The 13,420-nt window shown below is 34.9% G+C and overlaps 1 protein-coding gene across 1 annotated transcript in view; it reads left to right on the forward strand.

The window, feature by feature from the left end:
* LOC114289342 (putative LRR receptor-like serine/threonine-protein kinase At1g53420) overlaps positions 1 to 13,420 on the forward strand; it is a 129,741-nt gene that overhangs the window by 50,830 nt on the left and 65,491 nt on the right.

The following is a 13,420-nucleotide window of genomic DNA, read 5'->3' on the forward strand; positions in this document are numbered from 1 at the left end:
ATCATGATTATGACCTAATGAAGTTTTTTTATTATGACTAATGTGGTCATTATTCATTGTAGTGTTTTTAGTTATGAATGAACGTAACTTAGTTATAAGAGAAAGTGATATTTACATATACACCCAAAAAAGCAGTGTCTATTTTAGAATTTTGGTCATATAACATCTAATGGGAAATGAGGTAATTTATTACCAGTCGGTGGGAAGTTTTCAAACATTACATCACAGGTGGAAGAACCAAAATTAATTACAAAAATATGAAATCTTTTGGTAGAATTATGAAATTACCCGCGTCTCTCTTAGTTTTCTTCTAGAAATAACCCTAGCCACTTATTCCGTCATTGCCATCATATCCACCATTCTCCCTCACTATTCCCAACAACCTCCCCTCACCCTAGTGCTCTCTTACCCATTGTGGCTAGCCCTGCCCCTTCGCCACCCACTTCTGCCACTCTTCTACCTATTCTCTTGATCTATGCCACTCATCTACTCACTTTCACCACCCTAGACTATAACCACCAAATCCGACACCCTAGTTGATATCCAAACCAACTAACTGGATAACAAGTAGCGATTAGGCATTCAATGGTAGTATAAACAAGTGTGGCTGGTCGTTATAAAGATTTATGAGCATTGGAATATATTCAATTTGTTTACAATAGTTGAATTGAATAGCCAATTATTGGCTGAAATGGGTGCAAAATAGTTATTCATAGTTAAAACGGTAAATCTAAAGATATTTGAAGAGAGTATCTAACACATAACAAGTCCACAAACTCCTAAGAAGATGAAACATCCATGGGTCATGGGCAATTATGGGAGTCAAGAAAAAACAAATGTGCAGCTTCTTCAAATGCAAGAGACACTAGCACCATTATTGGAACAACAAATGAGGGAAAGAAAAGGGAAACAAGTCAATGCTTGAGAAGGAAAGAAATATCACAGGTTGTCGTAAGCGATCATAAGCCACTGCAACCTATAAAAGTTTTAGGAATCAAATGTTTTTGTCCCCAAAAGTAAAAATTTTGTTGTAAAGAATATTTGGGGATCAATTCATGTCATCATGAAAGTCGTCATTTAAAGGTCATCCCAAAAGTCAAAAAAATAGCTTTTAGCGACAGAATTTTGAAAATGTTGCTAAAAATGCACTTGTAGGGATAACTTAATTTGGTGCCAAAAAGTTTACTTTTTGAGAGGAAAAAAAAAATGGTCTCAAAAGGATGGTTATTCATCACTAAATTTCCAATTTCATTGTTAAAAATACAACATTTCATTACTGAAAAATGATTTTGTCGTTAATTTTTTGTCTCAAAAAACTGAATACGTTGTAGTGAGTAGTTGAAGCATTGTGCCTATAAATAGAAGGCCAATTGAAGGAGAAATGAACCTCTAGATTAAAATCTAGACTTATTATTATATTTTCTTAGTAGTAGTTCTCACTAGTTAGGAGTGGATTCGATTCTTATAACCATAGGAGGAACTTCAAAGATAAGAGTAGGAGTAGCAAGATAGTGTGATCTTGAAATTGTATTGTTCATTCAATCAATTCTAACTTCTCTTTTAGTAGTTATATTGTTCATTAATTCAATTACTTTTCACTTTATTTCCTTGTACTTTCTTTTTACTTTTAATTATGTATTACTTGTCCCTGAAGTTGGCACATTAAGACAAAAGAACCATTAAGACATTCATCTAGTTTTTAATTAGCTTAGGTTTAAATCTAAAAAGGTTGTTGAACCTTTTCTACCATGCCTAAATTACAATTATGTCATTCAAAGGCATTTGAAAGCCAACATTTTTTTTTTTGGCATACCCGATAGGACACACTTTCTAGTGCTCCATGACAAGGACAAAGATAATAAGAAGTAATATTTTTAACAATGTACAAGATGTAAGGAGAGAAGCAAAGGTTGCTATAAATGCCTTAAACAGGGAAGTTTCCTTAAAATAATAATAGATAGGCAAGTGATAGTGTTGGTTAGTAAAGTCCTAACATTTCTAACCTAAATGTGGTTTCAAACTAAGTTTTATTCTAGATAGGGCCAATTATAAAACAACTTGGCCAACAACTAATGAGTTATGTTAATAATTTGGCAACTAATTTGTTAGAGAGGTAACATCCCCTTGATCACCATTTCTCCAAAATATAGAGAATAACTTACTACCATTTCAACAAAGAATGAATGGACATTATAAAGAGGATCATTGCCAACATATGGTTGGAGATGGCCAATAGAAAAAGCCAACAATCTAGTATCTCTCAAAGAAGAATTTGTGATCTTGAAAACACACAAAAATTTTATTATAAGCTAATGCCTCCAATGGAATGATATAAGCAAAATGACTAATTACTCTCCACATGAGCAAAATTTGGGAGGAAATGATACTATAGTAAGACTATCTCTAAGGTTAGCAAATAATCAAGCATTCAAACAAGGGCTCGAGGGTGGGTGAAACCAATTAGGCATGTAAACAAGAAACCAAGAATGATGGAAAATATTCCACCTTCAGTGCTCAAACAACCACCAATGGTTGTTGTAACACCTACCTTACCAATAGATAACATTATTGGTCTCACACAAGATATTTATGGAACTATGGCTCACGTGGGTACAATCTCTAGTATATATCAGACAATATGTTGAGTAGGTAAATAGGTTGTATGAATTCCTAATGGGATTCAGATTTATTACTTTATTCTCAGGAAGTGGAAGCTAGTCAACCATTGAACACATTGAAGGTTCACTGGACAATGAGGGAAATTTTCAAGTAATGATTGCATAAAACTTAGAATGTTCCTTATTTCTTTAACTAGAGAAACTTTAACGTGGTATACTTGTTTGTTGTTGTAGACACCCCATTTTTTACTGGCCCTACGACTTGGGGGCTCTAACTCGAAGCTTTCGATGATGAAATTAAAAATCATTTTAAGCAGAAGTGATGGATGAAGAGAGACAAACCTTCCTACACCTATTTTGGCCAAAGAGTTTTGCAGGCCTTCAAACCTATATTTTTTAAAATGCTTTTAAGGCAAGTGGTACCTTTTCGTTCATTTCGGCCATTATTAGCATTATATTTCCAAAAGTGGTTGACCTATTTTTAGAAAAGAGAGCTTAGAAAGCTGGAACTAACGAGAAGACAGGGAGACCTTCTGAGAAAAGTAACGCTGGACAATGATTGGTCGGCCGGACAATGTTAGAGAAACACGAAAAACAACATTGGTCAGAGCGAGTACATTAGGACCACTTCAGTCCTGGTCAGCATGCCCGAACCATTCTTGCTCTACCAAACAAATTTTTGAGAAAACACGATGAACCACTCTTGGTTGGACGTACAACTCTTGTCAGGCGAATGCCAGCCAACGTTAGCCAAAACAAATTTCTCATGAGGTGTCTCCTAGTATCTTGGAATATGCCATCCAAATCTTTAACGATCAAATGGTATATTCCAAGCACCCCAAGCCCTTTTAACCCCCTCATCTTAAAAGATTAAGGGTTGGAAAATTTGACTAGGTTTAGTCAATTTGGTAAATTTATTGAGGGAACCTAATTTAAACTAGTTAACTATTTGAGTAATTTAATCAATCTGAGTGAGGTTTAGAGAGTTTTGAGCATAGAGTTTCATATACCTATACACTTGGGCTACTCTCTTCGTACATTTGCTTAGAGTTTTGGAGCTAGAGATCTTCACCAGCGTGAGGGAGTTTAGATTGGAGCTTGTGACTAGCTTGGGCTTTATCTCTGCAAGCCTAGAGGTAATCCCTACTTCCATTCTTGAGTTTCTTGCATCTTCCATCTCTTTTTCTTTCTTGTTGGAATTTTCTTGAGATCATTGTTGGGTTGTTACTGATAGTTTAGTTGGACTCTCTTTTCTTCTACCCCTTTCTGTAGCTAGTGAAGGTCTGTATAGCGACTTTGGCCAAGTCCAACTTGCTTTTTCTTGGTTTGTTATGGGTTAGAAACCCAGGTATAGTTTCCTCTATGAGAAGTGATTAGATCTCTCCTCCTGAACCTCTTTTACATGAATTTGAGTAGCTTATACTCATTTTCACGAGTAAGAGGGGGAGAACCTCTCTCTCATCATTAGAGTTTTCCTCGTTTGTTATTTTGATTGATTTTTGTTAATATAAAAGTCCAGATAGGATTTCCTTCATGAGAGTAGACCGAATCTCCCATCTAGTCACTGTTTCATAAATTTGGGTACTTTGTACCCCTTTTCACGTATTAGAGGGAGATAATCTCTCTATCCTCATTGAAGCCTTCTTATTTCATCATTGTCTTTATTTTTGTTGATATAGAAGCCCAAGCCAATTTTAGCTATTTATCTTTTGTTGTACTTGGCTGGAGTACTTGGTAAGTATTCTCATTATTTCCTTTGTATCTTATCACTTAGATTTGTATCTAAGATCATGTATTGGTTTCTAACCCTTTACGCACATGTCATGGTGCAGAGGAGTACTAGGTGAACCTTCTTCTATTTCTATGCATCCTCTATGTATGATTATTTCTTTATCATGTCTAGCATATTATACCATGCGACTATGTGCTTATGTGATATAAACTCTGTGTTTGCCCACTAATTGGAGGCTTTATTGCCCAAGTTGGAATAGTTCGGATCTTCCCGTTTGCAAGTTATCTCACCTCTTTTTTTTTCTTTTTTCTTTTTTTTTTTTTTTTGATGGGCTAGCCGTATCAAAAACTCTTTGAAAACACGAGAGATTGAAAAATTCCAAAATAGGTGGTTTAGTCTAGATTTATTTGTTTCACATAGTAATGTTAGCATTGATAATTGGGTTACATGTTCGTATTGTGTTAATGAATTTCATATCAAGAATTAGTACAGGTCGATCGTTGATTAGGTGAGTGAGTGCGCTTAAGAAATGACCTTCCCCAATAATACCTAGACTCTCGAGCTGAGACACTTTGGCGATGACGGATCATGGCCTTTAGGTACGAGTCAGGGTTTTCTATTCTATCTAAAAGATTAGATGACGACTCCATGTCTCATATTTGATCTAGATGTAGCACTTTTGTATGATTGGTGGATTTTCATTAGATATGCTAAGTCTAGACTAGTCATCCGTATCTGACATTGCACCTTGTTTACTTGAGATATTGAAGGAGTGGCCAAACCTCTAGCTATCAGGAAAATGGGATCCCATAGTTACGAGGTTTAGTCCAAAATTGGCAACAATTGGCAAAAATATTCAATACGTAGTTTTTCCAATCAGTACTTGAAGCATAAAAGGATGATTTGGCAGTGAAGCTAGAAACATTATCAAAAAAAGGCATCACAATTGCTAAGTAGAAGATTGATACAAATAAATTTGGAGACCTGGTTGAGTTAACTTCGAAGATCTCTAGATATGAAGTTTTATCATGACGACAAGAAATAAATGTTTCTTCTTTTAAGACCTACTATAAGGATCCCACTGTGAAGATTGTTACCACTAAAATTGTTAAAAAAAAAAACCATATACACGTGAAACATAGTTCGAAAGGTTATTACGATTGACCTACAATTTAAGAAGTAAATTCTTAAGAGATATTCCTTTGTTGCCTCTAGAAAGTATGATATTAGCGTTCTGTCTGTAATGTGTTGCTCAAAAGGCAATGAAAGGCCAAACTTTGGTTGATTTCTTAGCAGATCATCTCTATGTTGAAAAATCAGTACCATAAATATTATGATTTGGTAGTTTGAGAACAAATCCAACCATGGGAATAGGACTTGTAATTTGGTCTCCAAAAGGAGTAAAAACCAAATATTGGGATCCATAATTGATGAGAAATCAATTAGTTGATGACTTTAAGTGCTATACTAAGGCTTTATTAGCACATTATATTGTTTCATTTCACCTTCTATCAAGGCTTAAACAAGTAAATTTAACTTACATTTCAAGACTTACAAATAAAGAAGCTAATGAAGTGGTTTTGAATTGTTCAACATAAAAAATTGTGCCTGAACATGAGAAAACCATTTGTTTATCTTTGATTAGGAAAAGATTAATTCCACTACTAGAAAAAGGATTTCCAATGGAAACATATACAATGAAAATAAAAGAGGATAACAGGTAGCCCATTATAGAGTACTTGGTACAACCAAATGCCAAACAAAGCAGAACAATTAAGTTAAAATCCATCACATTCATTCCATATGATGGGCAGTTGTATAAGAGAGGTGTTGATTACATGTATCTTATATTCATCATCTACATGGCATGAATATATAGTATGTAAATCAAAAGCGGTTATCGTTCAATACAAAGAAAATATTCATAGGCTTACTGCGAAAGAAAAGGGATTTAACCCTTACAAAAGAATGGCGCTTAGCCTACAAAACAAAGTCCCTAGGCCAACAGATCATTAGAACTCTTCTAGCTCATACATATATTTTCACACCAAGTCATGACTGTGGTACATTATCAGTACCTAAAAAGATTTCAATAACGTGAGATAAACATATAGTTTAGTAGGCAAATCTCAAATACAATTTATATGTCTCTATAGATGTATATGAGCATGATGCCAATATATAATGCTCAAAATCCATTTTCCATTCTTAGTAATTATGATTTCAAAATCTCATAGTTTATCACAATGTTTGTAACACCCCACAAATATGAAAACTTTAACAAATAGTTATATCATATAACCATCAGTTATCTCTCATTAATTATGCAAAAGCTTATAATTAATCTCTATCATTCGATAATTAAATCATGCCAAACCAGTATTTCATTCATAGATGTCCATTATAGATTTACCAAATAAAATCACATGTGTTAATACATTCATTGATCCTAAAACATGAATTTATAACATGTGATCTATAGGAAACGAAATCTAAACTAATACAAGTTCTTGCCTTAAAGGCTACCAATTTCCAAGGCCTTCCTGGTTACGTCAAAAGTGGATCATAAGCCCAACACATCAAAGCACTTGGTTATACAAAAAGTAAGATAAACAAAACGAGCTTCAGGTTCCAAGATTCTCCCAAGTTATCTCCTTGGCGAAAGCATACTGTCAACACCTGAAAAGTTATTTCCACACATGGATGAGCATAAAACCTAGTAGAGGTAATCTTAATGATGTGTATAATTTTTAACGATGTCATGTAGTGAACGCAAATGAAATGCCATGACAAAACGTAAGATTTCCATTTTGAGATTCAAATGCCATGCATTAGTACCAAGACCATAATTCAAACGCTTTTCATTTCAATAGAAAACATGGTAGTAAATACAACTCTGGTAATCGTTAGCCGGTGTCTGTAAGTAGTCTCATAAAGCACTACCAATCCACCTTACTAGCTCTTAACTGGAAGGAATTTGGAAGCTACTCTGCGTGTGTTTTTAGACTTTCACCATGGATCAAAAGTCAAATTAATACACCACATCTACATCTCCTAACCAAATTCAACATGGTATTTACTCTTTTTTCCTCAAAAATGTTACAATTGTTTTCTTTTTTTGGGTTACAATTGTTTTCAACAAAATAATTTTCAATAAGATTCTCAAAATACGAAACAATGGAAATCCATGATCTCATGATACGTTCAATGTTATGCGTGATTTATAAATATTTTAATTTGCCTAGTTCACATGCAATTTTCTACAACACGACAATGCTATCCTCCGTCAATAGCCAAAACAATTATCTCTAATTCGATAATTAAAGTTAAACAACAATAGTATACAATCCAACACATTCTCAACTTTCTAAAATCAATATGATTTTTCCAACAATCTCAACATTTCAAATGTATTCAACAATCATCATTTCTCAAGAGTCTCATGACTATCCTCAATCAAATTCCATTTCCAAAACTCCACACTTTCTAGGTTTTTAAGAAAGCTTGGGGGTTTCCTCTCAATAGATAATATTGTCGAAATGAAGTTGGTAGGCAACCGTGTATAATCAGAATCGTGGAGGTGCTAGTAAACTGTAATGCCCTGAAACAATAACAAAAGCTCATCTCATAATATTCCTTACAATTGATCATTAACATCATATTTTATATTCCATTTAAATCATTGATCATACAAAAGATGGCATGTGCATGTATATATTCATAAATCATAGATTCTGAATCTGTAGCATATGACATGTGTACAAACATTGATATAAAAGAAAACCCAAGCAACCCCTAGTGGCTACATGTTTCTAAGTCAATACTTAGGTACATCAAAATGAGTTCAACTCAATACAATTAAAGCTCAAGGCTTATACAAAAATAATTACATAAAATAAACAAAAGGAAGCTCTTGGCTTCAAGCTATGTCCTTGGTGGAGGCATATCATCAGCATCTAAAAGTTGCTTTCCACATAGGTTGAGCCAAAGCCCAATAGAGATACATTAACACAATATATGAATCTTAACAAAGTCATGAAGTGGATGCATATGCATGCCAATTGTCAACGTTTTATATTTCTATCTCAAAACAATGCAATGCCAGATCATATATCAATTCATGAAAATAATCTTTTATATCAGAAAATAAGGTAGTGGATACAAAATACGAGGAATCTCTAGGTACATGGGCTATACAAACACTACCAAAACCATTTTACCAGTACTAACCGGAAGGATCGGCACTTACCCACATGGGTTTATGAACTTTCACCAAGGACACATTGGCCAACATAATAACCATAACCACACCCCCTAACTAGATTTACCAAGGTATTCACCCATTTTTCTCAAAACAATACATTTTTAATATTTAAGTATGAATCAATGCTCAATGTAAGATGTGTGAGTAATTAGTTTCAATTCACTTAATCCTCATGCAATTTCTATAACGATCAAAGTTACCCTCTCCCGATAGCCCAAAATAGATATTTCTATTCAACAGATAATTTCCAACAAAAGATATAATCTCATCATTTTCGAAATGAGAGTGATATTATATATCCAACTCCACCACCATCATTAACATGCACATTCGTTCCATTCTTTCAAACGTAACATCATTTTCTATTTTCTTTCACAAAACCTAATATCCATGATTTTAGAACAAAACCCTTTTTACTTTCAAAATCAATTTTAAGTAAAAAAATCCATAATTTCAACATATCTCAACTATAAATACATCCTTACAACCTTTCTCAAGAACCCATTTGAAAGCAAAATCAAACCCTAGGTTTAACACAAAATCCCCAAATCACTTAATTCTTTCAATAGACAAATAACTAAGGTAAAAATCATACTAAAGGTTGAAGAAATCCCTACCTCAAGATTGGAAGACAAGAGAGATCTAGGGTTGAAGTTAGACGAAGCTAAAAATGATATCCTCTCTGATTAAATTGAAGCTCTCGATGTGCTCTACCTTTTTCTCCAAAGGACTAGGATGAAGAAATCAATAGATTGAGAGTATTTAGAACTTGAATGCAAGAACTAGAGAGAGAGAGAGTGAAAAACTAGGGTTTTGGAATGTTTTAGAGAGAGAGAAAGTGAAAAGTGATTTAGAAAACCCTTTTTCCTGAACTAATAGACGCGCAGACCGCTTGAGCAACCAAAACACCGCTCAAACGTTAGACACAAAAAGTAACATCGCTCGAGCGACCAAAAACACCGTTCGAGCGCACAATGACCCTCTCCAAAAAACTGAGACTTGTAAAAGATCGTTTGAGCACAAGAAATACCGCTCAAGCGAAGATACTCTACTTCCAAAAGTTTTTTAAACTGTAAAAGACTGCTCGAGTGCAAGAAAAATCGCTCGAGCGAACAAGCAAAATCTAGACAACAGCTCTTTGAAAACTAGTCCCCAACCTGTTCCACACGCAACAATAACTCCAAAACAACCAAACTCAACTAACAACAAGATGAAAATGAAATGAATAATAGTTAAGGATATTGATTCCCGGATTCAAAAGCAAGAAATGGGTTGGCTCTAAACCAGAATCGTTATAATCTCCCCTCCCTTGAGGAATTTCGTCATCGAAATTTAAATCAAACATAAAATCACTAGAGTTAGACCAAACCATTGATCATCCATACTTGTAACAATGATAAACAGAGTTTTTCAACACCAAATATTAGAATTCAACTTTCCAAAACATTTACAATGTTTACATTTCACAACATGAATAAGATTTTTAATACAAATCTCAAACATTAACAAATAGGTCCGGATACGTTTCACGGACTTCTGCCTTACACTCCCAAGTCGCCTCATCAATCCCACGAGGTCACTACAATACCTTAACCAATGGAATAGTCTTGCATTGCAAGACTTGGTCTCGAGTTGCTAAAACTCGTACCGGTCTCTCCTCGTACGAGGCATCCTTATCTACCTCAAACTCGGTCCAATCCAACGCATGTAAAGGATCAGGTTCGTACTTCTAGAGCATACAAATATGAAACACGTCATGAACTCTAGAAAGTTGGGGCGACAAGGCCAAACGATAAGCTACCTCCCCAATCTGCTCTAGAATCTCAAAAGGCACAATAAATCTAGGAGACAACTTCTCACTCTTCCTAAATCTCATTAAACCCTGTCTCGGTGATGTTCTCAGGAATACAAGATCTCTTGCCTCAAAAGATAAAGGTCTCCTCCTACAGTTGACATAACTCTTCTAACGACTCTAAGTTGAAACCAAGCGCAACCTTCTCTGTCATTTCCCGGACCAATTCAGGACCTAACATAGGTGCGTCACCCACCTTGGCCTTACACACTGGAGATCTACGTGGTTGGCTATACAAGGCCTCAAACGGTGCCATACCAACACTCGCCTAAAAGCTATTGTTATAAGCAAACTCCACCAAAGGTAAATGCCTCTCCCACGACCCCTTAAAATCAAGAACACAACCCCGAAGCATGTCCTCTAAGATCTAAAAGACTGCCCGTCAGTCTGAGGATGATAAACTGTGTTAAACGTTAATCTAGTGCCCAAGGCATTCTGTAGGCTCTGCCACAACCGAGCAGTGAAACATGGATCTCTATTCGAAACGATAGTCACTGGGGCCCCATAAAGTCGAACTATGTCCCTAACATAAAGGTCAGCACGATAATCTATCGTGTCACTTGTGCGCATAGGTACAAAGTGTACTGATTTAGTTAATCGGTTGACTATCACCCATACGGCATCATTACCCCGTTGAGTCCTCAAAAAACCCACAACAAAATCCATCATGACATTCCTCCATTTTCACTCGGCTATAGGTAAGGGTTGTAACAAATCCGCTGGTATTGACGTTCGGCCTTCCCTTGTTGACAAATAAGGCACCTTAAAACAAACAAGGCTACGTCTCTCTTTATCTCCCTCCACCAAAACTGGCGACTAAGGTCATGGCACATCTTTGTGCCTCTGGGGTGTACCACAAGGTGTGAATGATGGAACTCTCGAAGTACCTCCTCCTTACAAGATTCTAGCACAAAAAGACGTTATAAATATCTCACACTCAAGTAAGAATACACGTTTAAGCCCTTCTCCACCTTTCCACCAGATATCTTTCCTTAGATAGCCTCTACTTCGTGATCACCCCGCTAGACTTCTATAACTCGGTTCACTAGAATAGGTTGTGCAACTACAGTTAACAAAATGGTTGACTCAAAGGACTCTCCAAGATGCAAATCAAACTCGCCAATAGCGCCCAACATGTGAGACCCCTAACTTTTGTAAACCCTATTAAGTCCCTTGCCTTTAAATTATTTCCTTGAAGTCCCCTCAGTTTCTTAATTAATTGTAACCCTATGATCAAAATACATGCGCCAACAAAAAACCGCCAACCCTAATCGATTTCGAAAACTTAGAAATAATTTCTAATACTCTAATTGACTCCCTAAATATGAAATTACCACTTGGAAACCTTAGTTTTTTTTTTCCAGTCTTTATCACGTTCGTCGGTTGATCGCGTTTTTATTCGAAACAATAAATCCATACCAAATTAGACTCTCTAACACCAATTTAATTTAATTTGACACTAAAATAAATGTTCTAATTCAAAAATTAAACTCAATGCCCTCATATTTTTCTTAAATCACATTTTGACCCCAAACTAGTACCATTACACACATATATACATATATATACTTGTACTTTTCTTAAATAAATAATTTTATACACAAATATCTTCATATATATACATAAAATCAACAAAATCTCCCCAAATCTTGAGCACATGGCCAGCCATCATACCTCCAAGGCTATAATCATTGTACTTTAGAGACAAATTCCTTGAATCATGGAAATAATTATGACATTGGTACCAATTCTATATATATACATGTATATATCTAATGTACTTGTAACTAGAATGGATTAAATTAGACTTAAGCCTAACTAGATCATAATTAAATACATAATTAAGGTCCTAATTATCCACTATTCCATTTCATTTGAACTAAATACAACTCAATTCCATTACATTTCAACCAAAGGACATTTTAGACAATTCACACTATTTTTCCTATAAATACACCACCATCCTCCATCTATATGAACATCAAACACCACACCCACACACCCACATGTCCTAGAGAGAGGGAGAGGAGTGGAGAGTGAGCTTGTGGGAGGGAGAAAGAAGAGAAATAGAGCAAGTCTTGCAAAACTAGTTCCATAAGCATTTAAGTAAACCACAACACAACTCTCTCTTTCATTTTCCTTTTTCAAATACATGTTATTAGAAGTTTAAAATGGTATTTTCAGATGTGTTCTAATGGTATTCTTGTGTTAAAAATGAAAGGAGTTGAGCCTTGATTCTACCCTTCTTGTATTTCTCTTAATCGGTATAAGACTACCTTTTTCCATATCAAACTCTCAAAATTTCCAAAGGCACACCTTCACCTTAAATTTTTGAGTTTAATACATATTATTTATCAAGTTTTCTTCACAAGATAAGTGGAAAATTTTCCCTAGTTGACCTCTTTTCTCACCAAATTTCTATTTTCAAGAACTGTGCCAGAAAAATCTCTTTTTCATCCAACTTTCAAAATTTCTAGAAAAATGTAGAAAAATCTTCTGGACCTCCATTTTATGTCAAAATCTTCCTTAAGGAGTTATCTTTCAACTAAAATTGGTTTCATTGAAAACGAGTGAGCAATTTGTGAGAAACTCTAATTTCATAATGGTCGACGAATCTGGATAGCACTGGAACATTTCTTAAATAACTAAAAATCTAGAAAAGCTATCACATTTCCGAAACATGTTCTGAAAACTAGATTAAATTCTCTACGAACTATAGGAAGGCTAGGTTTGGGAAATATCTGAAATAGCCCTTTTGATTTTAATCTTTAAATGGTATTGAATTTGGAAATTGAGTTTTGCATGGGTGTTTTATGCTCTTGTGTATATGAATATGCTTATTAGTTTATGATCATGTCTTGGTATGGTATTTCATGTGTTATGGTTATGTTCCTTATCTTCTTCATTTTAATGATGCTCATGCTTATGTGGATATTACTATCTTGTTGAATTTG

Source organism: Camellia sinensis, chromosome 9, assembly GCF_055761805.1.
Source record: "Camellia sinensis isolate YWXY chromosome 9, ASM5576180v1, whole genome shotgun sequence".
NCBI classification, from domain to species: domain Eukaryota; kingdom Viridiplantae; phylum Streptophyta; class Magnoliopsida; order Ericales; family Theaceae; genus Camellia; species Camellia sinensis.